The sequence below is a fragment of the Triturus cristatus genome, chromosome 4_1 (genome assembly GCF_964204655.1).
Source record: "Triturus cristatus chromosome 4_1, aTriCri1.1, whole genome shotgun sequence".
Classification (NCBI taxonomy): domain Eukaryota; kingdom Metazoa; phylum Chordata; class Amphibia; order Caudata; family Salamandridae; genus Triturus; species Triturus cristatus.
Genome location: NC_140585.1, coordinates 289,001,054 through 289,016,416, shown reverse-complemented (window position 1 = coordinate 289,016,416; position 15,363 = coordinate 289,001,054). Strand labels below are relative to the sequence as shown.

At 52.8% G+C, this 15,363-nt stretch overlaps 1 protein-coding gene across 1 annotated transcript in view; it reads left to right on the top strand.

Moving 5' to 3' along the window:
- Positions 1-15,363, top strand: part of LRP6 (LDL receptor related protein 6) — an 880,431-nt gene that overhangs the window by 293,221 nt on the left and 571,847 nt on the right. The window lies entirely within an intron of this gene.

Genomic DNA, 15,363 nt, shown 5'->3' with positions numbered 1-15,363 from the left:
AGGAGGCTCGAGGCCGAAATGGCAAGCATCCGCAAAGAAAAAAGGACTAAGACGAGAAGATGAGCCAATACACCATCCCGCCGAAACCCGCGCTCGAAGCCGAAAGACTAGGAAGACTCGGATCCACCACGGACCCCCGAACCAGTCGAGGAACGGGGAGATGAAGACTATTATTTCGAGGGAGAAGGCGATGAAGATCTGCAATCCTACCGGGACTCTACGTCCTCGGAGGCACAAGACATGGAATGGCTAGATCTCGATGCCGAATCACCGGAAGACGGCGTAGACACCTACCCTTCTAGGCCCTCGTCGCCAGACGACATAGGAGTCTACAACTTGGTCGTGCAAAAGGCTGCACAGACTTATGGAGTGAAAATGGAGGAAGAGAAGCCTAAGGTAGATTTCCTCCTGGAAACTCTACTGCCTCAACAAACTAGGAGCCAATTCCTGCCCGTGCCCAGTAGTGTGCTGGATCAGGGAAGAGAGGCCTTTAAGGAGCCAGCAGTATGCAAAGTTGTGACCTCTAGAACTGAGAAGAAGTACAAACATTCTTCAAAGGACCCGGCATACATCCAAGGGTCAGTGCCAGCCGACTCCATTATTATGAAATCTGTTTATTAGCATTTGTTGATATAGACATAACATACATCATGAATGTAATATCCCACAGGCAATGAGTCCGGTACTCAGAGGAGTATCCACTAATTGTGAACGTGGTGATTCGTAAGATCCAGCGCCACTACGAGGCGTGGATTGATGCAATCAAGTAGGTATCAGGGCCACCGCCCGCAGTTGAACAGATTCATGTAACAGCCGAACTTAGAACAAAGAAGATAGATTAAACAACAGTCCATTAGAGACAACAGCAGCAGGTTCGATCTTAGACCATACGACCCTCAGGATACCCCCCCCCGGTCCCACCCCCCCCCCAAACCCCGGCCCCCCCATCCCCCGCGACAGGTCATACTATGAGGGGCAAATGTCGGTGTCCGCACATCCCCCTGGTTCGATTGGGACCTCCCCGTCAGTCCCCGGAGTGGGTCGCCCAGGCTCACCTCCATTCCCCTCCCCACCAGGAAGTGGCACCGCAGTATGTGTCCCACAGAGTCTCAGGGCATCCCCATCCAGCCGCATCAGGACCTGCACGTGTACGTCCCACTGACTCGCTATGGGTGTGAGTCTGAGGCCTAGCGTTTCCTCCCGCAAGAGAGCTGTGCCCTCCGCCCCCGCCCACACTAGCAAGGAACTACGCCACGCCTGCACCCGAGGGGGTTCAGGCGCCTTCCAGCGCTTGGTAATTAACCGCTTCGCCACAATCAGGCCCAGATCGAGGAAGCGACAGGCAACCTTCGTGGGGGGAGTCCTACGAAACAAGTGTAACAGACAGGCGGGCCAATCTCGCTGCGCCAGCGGACCGGCGCAAGTGCGTAGCGCTCCATGCACCGTGCGCCAGTATGAGTCGAGCGCTGGGCAGCTCCATAACATGTGCACTAGTCCAGCATCCAGAGCCCTGCAGCGTGGGCATTCAGCGTCCGCCCGGTGGAAATAGCGATTAATGGAGTCGGGAGTGAGATATGCTCTGTGTAGTATGAAGTACTGGATTTGGCGAAACCGCAGATTCCTGGGGATCCGCGTAGGCCCCCGTAGCGTATCCCTCCATTCCTTGTCGGCCAGGGGACGGTCCAAGTCCACTTCCCATTTACCCCGTAGCGGAGACAGGTCCGCCGCCACCATCACGCGCAGGGAGGCCGCGAACCAGCGAATCATGTGGCCGCCCCGTCCCATGACGTGGAGGTACTGCATCATGAGGTGTTGCGCCGGTTCCTCTTGAAGAGCACCCCACCGACTCGTCAGCGTCGCGACTAGAGAGCGGTGACGGAGGAACTGACCGGCCGGTAACCCCGTCTCCTCCGCCAGCTGGGCGAACGGTATAAGCGTACCGTCGCGGTAGAGGTCCCCCAGCGTGCAAATATCCGCCGCGTGCCAGTCGGCAAGTTCTGCCGAGCGCAATATCCCTCGACCGCTGGGTGAACCCTCAATCGGCATGGCAGGGGCGTATGGGGTGTGTGACCGTGTCAGGTAGAGGGCTCGCCGATAGCACCGACAGGCCACCGCCACTAGAAGGGGCCCTGGCTTGGTCACTCTGGCCGTCGGATGGAACAGCGCGATGATATCCGTCAGGGGGAGCGGCGGCTCCACGGACGCCGTGTCGTCCCTTTCCCGGTCGGCTAGCCACCTGGCCACCCATTGTAGCTGTGCTGCTAGGTAATAGTGCGCAAAACAGGGCATCGCGAGTCCCCCCTGACCCGTGGGGAGGTATAACTTAGAGAGCGCCACTCTGTGTCGTGCGGTGCCCCACACGAAATCCCGAAGGGAGCGCTCCAGGGCGGCGAAGAAGGACGCCGGGATATAGGTCGGCAGGTTAGCAAAGTAGTAGAGGAGTCTGGGTAGGGCCACCATTTTGATCAGTGCAATGCGACCAGTGACCGCAAGGGGAAGGGTGCCCCAGAAACGCATCTGGGCCCTGATCGCCGTCACCGCCCTGCCCAAGTTACCCTCCACCAAGTCGGCGGATCGCCGATACACCTGAATGCCCAGGTAACGGAAGGTGTCTGGCTGCCACCGGACAGGCACACCTCCCAGTTGAAACCGGGGGTCTAGTGTATCATCCCGGAACGGGTAGAGACACGACTTGGCTGCAGTCACCCTTAACCCGGAGAGCGTTGCAAACTCCGTGAGAACCCGTTCAAGGTCCCCTGAGATATTCGCCACATCCCGCACGAAGATCAGGAGGTCATCCGCGTACAGGGAAACCTGGTGGGTGGCGTCGCCCATTGGAATGCCATCCGTCAGCACCCTCCGCAGGGTGGCTGCCAAGGGCTCGATGGCAAGCGCGAAAAGGAGGGGTGAAAGGGGGCATCCCTGCCTGGTACCTCGGCCAACCGAGATGGCCTCAGAAACTTATGGGCCAGTTCTCACCCGGACCACAGGGTTCCTATAGAGGAGCGCCGCCATTTGTAGAAATCCAAGGCCTAGACCGTAATGTGATAGGGTTGCCACCAGGTAGCCCCATTCCAAGCTATCGAAGGCTTTCTCGAGGTCTAACACTAGACAGCCCGCCCGTGGCCAGTGCTGCGCACCGTGTACGGCTACACCGGCGAAGATTAAGCGAGGTACTGCGTTTCGGGACAAACCCATTCTGGTCCCTGTGTACCAGCACAGGCACGGTAGGGGCCAACCGTTCCGCAAGGACCTTGGCCAGGATCTTGTAGTCGGTGTTGAGGAGGGCGAGGGGGCGATAGGACCCTAGATGAGTGGGATCGCGCCCCGGCTTGGGGAAAGAGATCAGGTAGGCTTCCCTCATGGAGGCAGGCAGGGTGGCCTCCTCGAGGGCTGTGAGATATAACGCGTGCAGACGGGGCACCAGAGACTCCCGGTATGCTTTGTAGTATTCTGCCGGGAGACCATCCGGTCCGGGCGCCCTGCCAGAGGCCAATGAGGCCACTGCATCCCCTATTTCCTCCAAAGTGAGGGGACCCTCCAGTGTTTCCTGGTGGGCGTCCGGAACTGTGGGGAGGCCGGCAGCCCCCAAGAACAGATCCAGATCCTGTGCCGGCCGTCGTCCCCCCGAGGTATACAGGTCTTTGTAATGTGCCGTGAGCGTCTGGTGGATCTCCCACTGCGTGTGTACCAGCGTGCCGTCCGGTCCGCGAAGGGAGGCTATTGGCGCATGGCTCGATTCCTGTCGGATCAGACAGGCCAGCAATCGCCCTGCCCTGTCCGATGTGGCGTGGACCCGTGCCGAATGGGCAGCGTAGTTGTGGCAGCGCAGCCGCTCCAACAGCGCAGCGTGGCGTGCCCGAAGCCGGGCCAGCCCGATCGAGTCACGCCCACCACCCTCGCCATGACGTTCGCATGCCAGTAGCCGGGTCTCCAAAGCGGTGAGTAGCAACGGAAGTTGCTTGCGGATATTTCCCGTGGCCCCCAGACAGTGTCCCCGCATGGTTGCCTTGTGCGCATCCCACTCCGTCAACGCGCTCCCCGCTGTGCCCTCATTGAGATCAAAGAACTGCTCGACCGCCGTGCCGAGCGAGGCTCGGAACTCCGCATCCTCAAGAGCAGCCGGTTGCAAGCGCCACGTGGGGATGGGTGGTCTCCCCGGGTCCCAGTGGAGACGTAGTCGAAGAGGGTTGTGGTCAGAGTGAGTCCGGCCCAAGTAATCCGCCTGGACTATCAAAGGGTCCAGCGACGGGGAGCTCACCACCCTGTCAAGGCGGACGTGAAGATCATGTACCGCAGAGTAATAGGAATAGAGCCGGTCAGCGGGATGTAAGGTGCGCCAGATGTCATGAAGGGCCCACTGCGACAGCCAATCAGTGAGGCTCCTCGCATTCGAGACCGCCTGTGTACTGCGGAGTGGTGGATAGGATCTATCCAGGCTCGTGTCCAGTACGGCATTAAAGTCCCCACCCAGCAACCAGGGGATACCCACATACGGGGTCAGGGCCACCGAGAGGCGATCAAGGAACGACGGTTGGTCAACGTTCGGGGCGTAGATAGAACCCAGGAGCACAGGGTGCCCATTGAGTCGCCCCCGCACCAGAGTGTATCGACCGTCAGGGTCGAGCACTGTCTCGGAGCATATGAAGGGTGTGCCTGCCCGTACCCAAACTAGTGTACCCCGAGCATGCGCAGAGTATGTAGTCCCGAAAAGCTGTCCCCTCCAGCGAGCGCGCAGTCTGTCTAGTTCTAGCCGGGTCATATGTGTCTCTTGGAGAAGGGCCACCCCTATCTTGTGCCTTTGGAGATAGGCAAAAACAGAATATCGGCGGGTTGGTGTGTGCATGCCCCTAATGTTCCAGGTGATTACTGCAGTGTCAGCCATTGGGGTAGAGCGCGGACAACACTAGGTTCACTGGCCGAAGCGGGCCAGCCAGGGAAGGGGAGGGGGAAGAAAGACCAGAGGGACCGCCACCCAGATCTCCTGCTGCAAGAACATGATGTGTGAGAAAGCTGCAGAACACTGCAGAGTGTAAAGAGACAAAGTTAAAAACAGTATGAATAAGAGGAACTCCATAACCACAGGGGCGAACCCCGGAACCGGGTATTCGTCCAAACATGTAAGGCTCAATTGCCTGTGAACTGCCTAGTCAGGGCTGGGTTGACGAGGGGCTAGAGAGCAATACCGTTGTGCCTGGCTTGCAAGAGCCCCGTGTTACCCTCGTCAGGGCCTCGTGTGTCTGCAGGGCCGCCTTTCACCCAGTCGTGTCCCAGGGGAGTGCGTGTAGGGACCGCTGTCACCCCGCTCCCCCGCAACCAGAAGAAGCTCGAAACCCCGGTCCCCGGCCCATGTGTAGGGGAACCCACTCTACCCCTCAATCCCCGCAACCCCCATCCCGCTCACAGAAATGAACAGGGCCCCGGAAGTCACAGGCCAGGGGACAGCAGAGGCAGCAGGTCTCCCCCCCCCTCCCCCCGGGAAGCAGCACAGAGCAACCCGCCCGACCCCCAGGGTACCTGCAGCGGACACAGTGCAAACCAGCAAGAATTCACCCCAGAAGGTCGGCTGTCTGTGGGGTCACCTCCGGCAACACCTGGTCCTCCGGAATCAGGATGGACGGGGAGGAGGACAGGTCAGTCTCAGTGTCACTGTGAATGCGAGCCGCCACGTCCCCCTGGCTGCTCACAGACCCCAGGGTGGCCACCGCCTCCAGAGCCTCCAGCCGCTCCGCAAGCATCCTCTCCGGACTTGGCGCAGCCGGGGGACTCGGCCCCATCCCACCGCGGCGGTCCCTCTGTCGCCGCCGTCTCAGCCTCTTCTCTCTGCGCCTCGTAGGCCCCGGCTCCACAGGTCGGGGGCCGCCATGTTGGCCCGTTTCCTCCAGCCAGTCCCAGACATCGGACGGGGCATCGAAAAATCGCGTCCCATCTTTCGTGACCACCCGGAGGCGTGAGGGGAACAGCAGCGAGTATGGGACGTGCAGCTCCCGGAGACGGCGTTTCACCTCCATGTAGTTGCTCCTCCGCTTCTGGACAGTCGCAGTGTAGTCCGGGAACAGCATCACCGGGCCACCCCCTATTGAAAGGGCTCCCATCTTCCGCGTCTCCCGGAGAATCACGTCCCGGTCCCGGTCCCGGTAGTTGAGGAGGCGAAATAGGAATGGACGTGGCCGGGCTCCGGGGACAGGCCTCCGCATCGGCACCCTGTGCGCCCTTTCCACCACGAACTGCGGGGAGAGCGTTCCTGTGGGCAGGATACCTCGTAACCAGTCCTCAACAAACTGCTCGGGTCGCCGTCCCTCCTCGCCCTCCACCAGGCCCACGACGCGTATGTTCTGGCGCCGAGAGCGGCCCTCCGCATCCTCCGCGCGATCTTCGAGGGTGTTAACGCGGTCGATCAGATCCTGCAAGGTGGCGGAGTGATTGCGCACTATCGGCTGCACATCTTGTAGCGCCTGGCCGTGGCCTGCAACAGTGTCCGCCAGCCGGCGATGATCGGCGTGGAGCAGGGTGAAGTCCACCGTGACTTTGTCGATTCGGGACTCCAGTGAGGTACGGGTTTGTTCCAGTGTGTTACTCAGGCGGTCGACCGCCGCCAACATGGCGTCCATTTTGGCCTCCAGGGTCGATGCGGGTGGCGCCGCGATCACTACAGGGCGCTCCGCCGTCGCAGCAGGGCCGTCCACCCTCAGTCTGTTCTCGGCCTGCTTGTTCCGGAGTCGCCCCATGGCCAGTTGCTGCGCCGATGGCATTCAGAGGGCTCCGCGATGCACGAGGCCGGCCGGGGCTCCAATCACTGCCAGGCGCCGTTAGCAAAGGGGGTCCCAGCCCCGCCGCCACGAGTCAGGCCAGCACCAAGGGTGTCAGGGCGCAGGGCAGCGTCGCCAGCAGGGGAAGTGCACCGCAAACTGCAGACAACCAGTAGTCAAAGTGCGCCAGGTCGCACTCCGCCGGATTCGAAGCAGCCGCCTCCCCGTGTGCAGCAGCAGATCAGTGGTCAGTCCCCTAGGAGCCTCGCCCCAGCCCCGATCCACCGGCGTAGGCAGCAGGGTCACACCGAGGCCGCCAGGGTCGCCTCCGCCGTTACAGGTGTCCGCCTCGCCTCCGGGGGACAGCAGTCGGGCGCTCGCCAGGGGCCCGTCCCCGGCCCCGCGCCTAGAGAAGGGTCCTCCGTAGCAGGTCACTCACCAGGCCACCGGGCGGTGCAGGCGTCACATCCCCTCCCAGCGCCTCCGGCCACAATGCCGTCGTCCTCCGTCCACCACGATAGGCCCCCGATGTCCTGAGACTGGCAGAGTCACGGCGTGGGGGGTGTCAGCACAGCGCCGGCAGCGTAGCAGGTGTCAAGCGCGCCGTCGCCCCGGGGGGACCCCCTCACAGGTCCCCAGTCCTCTCGTTGCCGGTCCGCTGCAGGGCTTGCGGCCCAGCCGCCTCGTGGCAGGCCGCGGCGTGGGGTGATGCGCGCGGCCGAACGCCGCTTCCAGGACTCTCTGCGCTGTCCGTCGGTCAAATCCCCAAGGGGGGCGGCACGCAGGCTGAGGCCGCCCCCGCTGCCACCGCTCGATCCACCGGGTGCCGGGAGCCCACGGGCAGGGACAGGTAGTCGTGGCGGCCCCGCAGCACACTCCGGGTAGGATAACCGCAGGAGAACGGCTCCGTTGCTCAGGAGCCTCACTCGGACGCAGCCATCTTGGCCGCGCGCTCTCTAGCGCCCCCAGTGCCAGCCGACTCCATAATTGCAACAATGGCTAGGAAGAGGGCCAATGTCCCCACTAGCGCCGGTCCACCTCCAGACAAGGAGAGTAGGAGGATGGATCTCACAGGGAGAAAGGTGGAGAGAAATGCGGCAATACATTGGCGCATCGCAAACTCCAACGCCCTAATCAACAGGCACGCATATCAACACTGGGATGAAGTGGGGCCGCTCCTCAAGCATCTGCCAGACCAGTACTAACAAAGAGCACCTCACCTGGTAGAGGAAGGAAAGAACATGGCAAACACTTGCCTAAAATCGTCATTGGATGCTGCAGAAACCTCAAGCAGGCTAATGATGATAGGAGTGACCGAGAGAAGACACGCATGGCTCAATTTCGGGATTCGTGCCAGAGGTGCAAAGCAATATCCTAAATAAACCTTTTAATGGAGAGCAACTGTTCGGCATGCCAGTTGACGAAAAGTTGACGCAGCTCGAGAAGGACAACGAAACAGCAAGGTCCATGGGAGCTTTGCAGTTCAGGGGAATGAGACGAGGCACACCCACAAGAAGGCCAGGTGGTAGAAATGGAGGCAACGTGGCAACCACATCGCACCAAATGTTCCAGCAAGGCTACCAAGGGAACAACCAAGGCCAGCAGCAGCAGGTACAGCAGCAGCAGAACTGGCAGTACCAACCCCAGGGACAGTCCTTTCAAGGGCGCGGAAACGTCAGATGACAAACGCGAAGAAGAGGCCAACAGCCTTCAACCAAGTGACTCCACCATTAAACAGGTCCCAACCCGAGCAACACCTCGAGGTGGGCGGAAAAATGTAAAGAAAAACTACAACCAAATGTTCAACGACAAACAATACCTCAAACACTCAACACCGGTAGGGGGGAGAATAAGATACTTCATCCAGTAATGGAGAAAGGTCACATCAGACAAATGGATACTAAACCTCATACAATACAGATACTGTATAGAGTTAGAGAAACTACCTCCAAACAGAAAAGCAAGGCACACTCTGTGAAGGAGCCCTCGCTCCTGCAACTAGACGTGCAAGAACTGCTCAGCAAGGAGGCAATCGAGGTAGTGCCGCAAAACCAAAGAAACAAAGGGGTTTACTCAACGTACTTCCTGGTGCCAAAGGTGGACGAAACACTAAGACCTATCCTAGATCTAAGGTTCCTTAACAAATTCATAAGAACTCAGATTCAAGATGACTTCCCTACAAGAGGTAGTACCACAAATACAACAAGGGAACTTCATGGCTACTATAGATTTAAAGAACGCATACCTACACATCCCATCAACCACAAACACAAGCGCCTACTAAGGTTTTTGTTCAACCAAAGCCACTACCAGTTCACAGTACTGGCGTTCGGACTAAAATCAGAACCAAGGGTGTTTACAAAATGCCTGGCAGCTGTTGCAGCACACCTACGAAGGCACGGAATACACGTATACCCCTATCTCGACGACTGCCTCGTAAAGGCAGGTTCGTACGGCCAATGCAGACTAGACATCCAGCAGGTCATACTAACACTGACAAGACTAGGTTTCTCGATCCATTGGGAGAAATAGTCAACAGAGCCGGAACAAATCAAGATATTCTTAGGGGCAGAGATCGACACCATACAGGCCAAAGCGTTCCCCAGCAGGAAGAGAACATTGGCTATACTGAAGGAAACACGTCCGTACTGCAAGGGGCACGTTCTGACAGTGAGGACGGTGAGCAAGCTGGTTGGAATGATGGCGTCGTGCATTCACCTAGTCCAAAATATTCGACTACACATAAGGCCATTCCAGGAATGGATACAGCAGCAATGGTCACAGGCAATTGGGAGTTGGGAAGCTCTAGTGGTTGTCACACACGCAGTGCATCAGGAAATAGCGTGGTGGAACGAACAAAACATTTCACAGGGAAAACTCCAACAGTGACCATCATGACGGACGCCTCCCAGCTGGGGTGGGGCGCGCACATGAACAAGCTCAAGGTGAGGAGGCTATGGTCGAAACAGGATGTGGTCAAGCACATCAATTACCTGGAACTAAAAACTGTGTTTCTAGCCTTAAAAGCCTTTCAAAAAGAGCTGTACGGAAACAGCGTGTTGATCCAAACAGACGACACCACAACCATGTTCTACATCAACAAGCAAGGGGGAACACTCTCAGTAGCACTATCGAACCTAGCACAGGAGATATGGACATGGGCCATTCCACTGAAGGTAGACCTACTAGCAATACATCTACCAGGGAAGGACAATGTGGAGGCAGACCGACTCAGCAGGCAAACGTCAGTATCGCACGAATGGTAGGTCAACCAGCAGGAAGTAGAAAGAATATTCCAAAGGTGGGGGTACACCGCAAATAGACCTATTTGCAACACACCAGAATGCAAACACTTCTCATCCAGACAACCAGACCATCGGTTGCAAGGGAATGCGATATGGATAAGTTGGTCAAAGACATTTGCATACGCTTTTCCCCCGATACCACTGATACACAGGGTACTCAACAAATGCAGGATCTGCAACATACTAATTCTGATAGCACCTCAGTGGGCCAGACAGTCCTGGTTCTCACAGATAGTGGAAATTGCACAAGAACCAGCACACAGGTTCTCAAGAAGAAGGGACCTGTTAACAATGCAGAACGGAAAGGTACTGCACCCAGAGCCAGAGAGCCTCAGCCTTGCAGCATGGCTCCTGAAGACCTAGAATTTGCTCACCTCAAACTCCCAGCAAGTACTATGGCAGTACTCAGATGCGAGGAGACTGACAACAAGAAAGTGCTACATGGCGAAATGGTAAAGGTACTCCCAATGGTGCATCAAGGAGAAACTACAACGGAAGATCACAAGGGAATCCACAGTACTAAAATACTTCACACACCTACTACAAAGCAAACTAAGCTACACATCCCTAAGAATGCACTTAGTGGCAATAGTAGCTTACACGCGGGGAGAGACAGGGAAGAGTTTCTTCACCTCCCAAGTTGTCAAAAGATTTCAGGAAGGAGCTAAAAGGATCGCACCCCCAAAAAGGATGCCAGCGCCGACATAGAACCTCAACGTGGTGCTAACTCAATTGATGAAGGCGCCCTTTGAACCTGTCCACAAGGCGACACTGCACATGCTCACACTAAAGACAGCCTTCTTAGTGGCTATCACGTCGCTGCAAAGAGTAAGTGAATTGCAAGCGCTAACGTTCCAAGAGCCCTACCGACAAATACAGAGAGACCAGATTGTAATGAGAATGGACCCACACTTCCTGCCAAAGGTGGTGTCTAGATTCCACATTAACCAAACAATCCAATACAGAGTTTTTTCCCAAAACCTACTACAAGCACAGAAAGGGCGCTACACACACTAGACGCCAGAAGGGCTGTCATGCACTATAAAGAAAGTACAAAGGAGTGCAGTAAAACGAAACAGTTCTTTGTATCCTTTGCCAGCAGTTTTTTGGGACGGCCAGTCACCAAAACACCATTGCACGATGGATTGCGCAAACAATCCAACTCTGCCACAAGCGGGCACAACAATCGTTACAAGGAGAAACTCAAGCCCACTCTACAAGGAAGAAAGGAGCAACAATTGCGTTTCTAGCCAACACACCTATTCAAGACATTTTCCTAGGTGCAACATGGTCTTCAGTGCATACATTCACTAAGCACTACTGTGTGGATATTCAAATGAATAAGGAAGCGCAAGTGGGACAGAAGGTCTTGCAACACATTTTCAGTAACCAGTGCTCATCTTCCACCCGACCACCACAATAACCGCTACTAAGTCTATGCACAGCATAGTGAATCCAGAAAGATTCTCGCTTCAAAACGTATAGTTTCTTACCTGTCGGTGTAGTTTTGCAGCTTGAAGACTTTCTGGATTCACTAGCGATCCCACCCTCCTCCACCAGAAAGATGAGACAGGAGGAAAGGAGGATAAAGTTGCAGTCATAACTAAATGGATAAAAAAAAAAGATAACACAAGACAAGAAAAATGAATCTGAAGATGGCGACTAAAGGTGGGACACGAAAAAAAAAAAGAAGAAATACTACGATTCCGGACCCAACCACTAGATGGCAGAATAATGCACAGCATAGTGAATCCAGAAAGTCTTCAACCTGCAAAACTACACCGACCAGTAAGAAACTATACGTTTTTAACACCGGCGTCAGTTTCTCCATCTCTGCCCCTTTTTGAGGACTGTAATATTGTGCATATTGGCCACATCAGTGGCTTCATTGGACCGAAACAAGTGGCGTTTACCAGTGTTTTTTGATTTTTGTAGATTTTTTGTAGCTTCTTAGCCTCCCTGCAAAGTTGAGACCTCTGTTTTCACCGATCTTCTACCACCAGAAGTGGCACATGCCACTATATTCCCGCTTTAAGTTATGGGCAGTTTTTGAAGGTGACTGGTATAGTCTTTAATGTTTTGGAAACTGTTGTCCTGTTTTACAATGGTTATCACTGAATGAACCCTATGAAATCACTTTGAACTGACTTTTAGATATAATGCCGTAGTCAGCAAGGCATTTGACACTAGCTGCCAGATAATATCCTGAACCAAGTCATTTGCCTCATGGCCTGCATTATTTAGAATAGCCCATGAATTGTAAACTTAACTGGAGTTGTATTAAACCCAGAGGGAGTCATTGCTTGAAGAGGGATTGAATCTTTATTTTGAAAGTAGCTATAGGAAGCTGTGATGTTCCCTGAACGTTGACCAAGTTGTCTGTTTTTCAGACTTTCAGAGGTTTTTCTCCACTCTGGGTGTGACATTGTATTGTTTGTCTCACGTTAACATGGCTAAGATCACATCTCCAATAGATAAACCTCTTCAAGTGGAAAAAAGAAAGGGTATAAGACAGGTTCCTTTACCACTCTGCTTTTCATCACTAATCCCATTTTGCCCTCCATCATCAATCCCTTTCCCTGTCCATCTTTCCCACAGCTCCATTAATTCATAAAGGCATGTAGAAGTATTATGTAGTTCTAATGCCCTCTACATTGTTCCACCACTTCAGTTGCACAGTCTGCTCACTCTTGCAGCGAAAAGTCAGGTTTACCTCAGCTACCAGGTTGCTGGGCATAAGCAGAAGAGATTGCATGCTTCCCTTTCACGGCTAAATTTCAAAGACTGGTTTGTGCACAACTGGCTTTTGTGCATATGATTGTTTTAAACCATTTTAAATATTGTACTGCTGTAAACAATTTGTTTATAACTCTAATAGTTCAACGGCCACCTGCACTCAATTTGCTACTGTATTCTTTTCCCTGGTGCACCACTTTAGCTCGGGAGAATTCACAATGGAATGTTAACTTATCTTTTGTACTATATCAGTAGAACACCACATCTTAGGCTGGCCCCTAAGAGTCCCTGAGACTGGGCCATGTACCTCTGATATTCCAGAGCAGACCCAAACTATCTGCTTTCAAAGTATTTTTAAAAATTGACCCATCCAAGCTAGCTTTGCATCTTGGGTCGTGCTGGCCATGTTATGCTGTCTATGCTTCCACACCACTTCTAGCTTACATGTAGGACCATATGATGCTCCTTCTCAAGGCAGTCCGTCAATTCCACATTCCCAATGTCGGCAGGTAGCTCTAAAGTGAACCAAAGGTAGCATGTAGAACATTCTAGTAATACATGAAATAAAGGAAAATTCGACAACATCTTAAGAGGGTTAAACAACCCCAACTCCAAACAGTCCCACACCCATCAGCTGTGCATTGGACAGACATTATAAATATAGTTAATTGGACCCATGCCATGTGCCACCCTCCGCGAGTCCTGTCTTTTGTTCTGTCTGCACATTTCTTTCCAGGATTTTTAGGTTTGCTTTCAACAGTACAAGTATTGACTTAAACATCTCTGCATGCGTTTGACCAAAAACCCCATGACTCCGAGTTTTACGCATGACAGCATCATAGTACATGAAAATCATACTACCTCAGTGATAGCTGCCATGTGGTGGACATCATAGAGCTTGTATGTTTTTTAACTCCCATAGATATGTCAGTAGTTCCTGCATCACATTGAGCCTGAATGCTCATTAACAGATGTCATTGTTTGTCTGATAATCATGTTTTAATGGACACCACTTGTGAAGTGTGTACTTTTTCTTCTTGCTGGGAATATCTGTACCCAAAACAAGGGCTTTCTTTTGGCATGATCCTGGAGTGGAATCTCTAAGCTGTCTACAAGAAAGCGAGAGAGGCATTTTTATGTACAATGAATGATTGATGGAACCTTTATTTTGCGATTGTGGCCTTAATCTATTTGTATGTCAGTGCAGGTGCACTTTTTCTACTGATCTGCAGCGATTTTTTTTTCATGCTTTCATCAAGCTTCTCCGCTTTCAGTTCCAGAAGATATACCATTCAGTTGAAAAGCTGCAAACTAAATAGCTATGTCAAAACAGAAACTAATATAAAAGAAGAAATCTTAGTTGCCTGCTTTAGATCTTATTTACTCTTGGGCCTCCTGTGATCACGTTCCCTTGAACTGAATGCAGCATGTGTGAGATATACTGCTGCTTCTATTTCTGTATACAATCATCGACCTGGCAACTGGTCCAGCATTTTCAGGATGTTAAACATCTAGGGTTCTTTCAGTGGAAGGAGGGGTTTGTGTAAGAAATGAAATTCCCCAAGGACCTCTAGTTGCAGGCTGGTAACTTTCTCTTTTGCTAAAGAATGGCACAGTCAAGAATTGGCAACTACCAAGCTGTTTGAAATCTCACATTTATGAAAAGACATATTTTAGTCAGTATGGTAGCTTAGGAGGGTGATTCCCTACTATAGATGACCGGCTTGAACTCCAACAAAGCCAAAGCCAAATCCATCTATGTTTGATAAAGTACGCTTATTTATGGTTTTGTGTAGACAAGGGGAAGCAGAGTGCTTCAGAGTATGAAGTTTATTATTGAATATAATGTGATAACTGTGTACAGTAAAAGAAAATTTCTCGGGTGTAGCAGGAGGGGGACTAGGTGAACATTCCTTTGTACACATCAGTGGAATAGGAAACATTCATAGTTCAAATAATGTCAAGTACATTAGCCAGGTAAGAACTTGTTGAAGGCTCTATAGAGAAAATCATACTACTGAGAAAAGGTAATCGGGCCTGACGAGAGATTATTGAAATATTGGTTTTCTTATCTCTGTCTCGTAGACTTCGAGGAGAATATTCCATTCTGATTTGAGAACGAGGGAAGAATCAACGATTTGTAAATAATACAGGCCATGTTCTGTATGCTTCTTTAAAGCAAGAACCAGTTCAAGGATATTAAGAGATGGCTGATATGGTCATACTTCCTCCTTCCTTTTAACAAATCTTGCAGCCGAATTTAAGACTTTCTGCGGTGGCAGGTGGAATTTAGTGATGTCAGTTAGCAAGGAGTTGTCATAATCTAAACTACATTAGATAAAATCTTCGGCAGGAGCTAAAGTTTAGTTCCATGAAGGTTTGATTCGGAATGGGTATTCAGTTGGCTGATAATGCTTGGTTTAAAGGATAGTGAGACCATTTTTGGTGCATGCTGTGAGAATGTTCAATATTCATTTGATTTTTACTGAGATAATTTTGAATAAACTGCAGTGTTTGGTTTGGATTTAAAATAAACTTGTGCTATTCGCAGTTCAAATTCTCTGAAGTTCCCT